Raw genomic sequence first — 2512 nt, 5'->3', positions numbered from 1 at the left:
AGTTTCCTTGATTGGGAGTTTTGGTCTATATTTGTTGAAGGTATTCTGCATATAACCGTGTAATACCCGATAGAGAGTTGCTGTGTATATGTATGTGATGTCCGTGAAATTATAGCTGTGCATATTTCGCATCACCTTCAGGAGTTATTTGCTGTTATCTCTGTGAAAAATCTGTTGTGTGTATTTGTGTGAAGCCTGCGATATATATACTATATGGTTCATAGAGAGTAATCTGTGTGTGCATACATGTGATGTGTGTGAATTATATTCTCTTCTTATTCACCCAGTAAACATAAATAATCAAATTTATTTATTGAAGGAAACTAGCGTCTAAGGAAGTAATCGATATCTTCAAGATATTGATATATATTGTTTCAGATTAATTCAAATCAAGAAAATTAATCATGTACTTCTGACCATATAATTCTAATCCAAAATTTAACACTTAGTACATACACAAAACAATTCTAATTATTACTTTTTTTAAAGTGTGTGAATTTAATTTATGACAGATTAAAGTGTTTTTGGCTCAGGTGAGTAATTTCGCCATTGACTCGCCACAAAAACTCGTTGAGTTTTTTCACAAAAACTTGGCGAGTATCCGGCAAAAACTCGGCTGCATAAAAAAAGAGGCCCAAACACATAAAACAATCATCTAAATTTTTTTTTCAAGTCAGTCTCATTCTCTTCATTAGAATATATACATGAAATATAACATTTAAGTATAAGACTTATATTTTAAGTTATATTTAATGTATATATTGGCAGGATGTTTGAGAGTGGTTTTAGATCTCTAGGAGTTATAATGCAAATTATAGGTTTTAGAAGTTCTTCTATATTTTCAGACTTAGTCAAATTTCAGTAATTAGTAGGCTCCTATCAGCATTCTCTAGCTCTCTCTATCTCAATCACTTTATCTACCTCGAATTCTAGACCTATCTATCTCCCTATCACTCTTCCTCTATCCCCTCTCTCTATTATTCTCTCCTCTCTCCCCCCAAGATCTATACCTATCTCTCTACCCCTCTCTCTCTCTCACCCTCAGACTCCGCGAGGGTTGCTACCCTCAACCTCATTCTGGCGAGGTAGATGAGTCACATCGGACTACCAGGACTAGACCCTCTAGTTCTATCTCTCACCAAGTTTTCATTAGAGCTGGGAAGAGGAAGACGTAAAATGTTTTGATGTAGTATTTACTTTTAGTTTTACAAAAACAATTTGCTATTTCATTTTGTTTCAGTCTATTAGCCATCAACATTCCACAAGAGGATGCCATTTTGTACCCAATTTGCATTTAAATCAATCATAGGTATCTAGACTCAGCTTGTTTCTTTTGAGTACTCATTTATTGACTCATTGGATGCATCTCCTCACTGAATTTTGCAACAAAAAATAATGCATTTCTAATTAAATTTAAGCAAATTTTTAAGTTGCCAAGTTTTTGCCGAGTTTTTTTTTTCGGGCCTTGGCAAGTAGTTCAACTATGATTTTAAGTATATTTTACTATCGGTGAAACCATTGCACCTTCTTTTGGTGCAAGTGCTAGTTATAATAATTTCAATATTGAAGAAAGATTATAAATCATGACATACAAGTTTGCTAAATTGATATTAAGTATATTGTATCGTAAATTTGGAAATTTGTAAATATTTATGGTGGTTTTGCTTAGTTTATGCATGCTATATGGTATTTTGAACTTAAATCTCCTTTTGGGCTGCATATTATGTATATATTTATAAATTTTCAATGTTTTTTATGAGGACATATGTGTACCCATCCACCCAAGCCCTACCTCATTCCTCTCCCTCCATCCCTCCTCCCAACCAAAACAAGAAAATCTCTGTACTGGCATGTCATACCATGTATCTGTACTAGTATCCAATTCCGATTTGACAACTTAGATATAAATGGTGTATATTTAGTAGCTTGAAATAAGTTGTCAATCAATGCCTCTTGGCATTTAGTGCAAGTTCAAAATGCTTGTTTTTTCAACCATATTAAGTGGTGCAGTTTTTACATCTATTACTGAATAGTCTGTTTCTTCTGTGATATTAAAATACATGGGATAAATCATTGATAGCATTCTTGAGAACTAGTCGGAAAGGAAGATCTGTCCTGTTTGTTACAAAAGGAATATTACATTAAGAAATGATAATGAATATGAAAATATCTGTAGAAGATATCTCTTTCTAGAAATTTTTTTGCAAGCAGTTTGTTTAAATTTTAACTTAATAGATTTGTATATAGTTTATTTCCTGTTCCAAAACGCACGAATTGGTTTGATAGATTTCCTTGTGTAGACACTTCAAATATTTTTGTTGTGTCTGTAATCTAAATTTTTATCATGTATGTAGCATCTTTAACCATTTTTTATACTATGAAGCTTTGTCACCACTTCTGGTTGGTTTTCAGACTTTGCTTGCTTTCAGATATTCACACCCAGAACTGAATTAGGTAGTCTGCTAACATGTTAAGGAATTGAGAGTCACTTAACACCATGGCTATGTTTACA

This window comes from Cryptomeria japonica, unplaced genomic scaffold (assembly GCF_030272615.1).
Source record: "Cryptomeria japonica unplaced genomic scaffold, Sugi_1.0 HiC_scaffold_802, whole genome shotgun sequence".
In the NCBI taxonomy this organism is placed as follows: Eukaryota; Viridiplantae; Streptophyta; class Pinopsida; order Cupressales; family Cupressaceae; genus Cryptomeria; species Cryptomeria japonica.
This window is presented reverse-complemented; position numbering follows the sequence as displayed.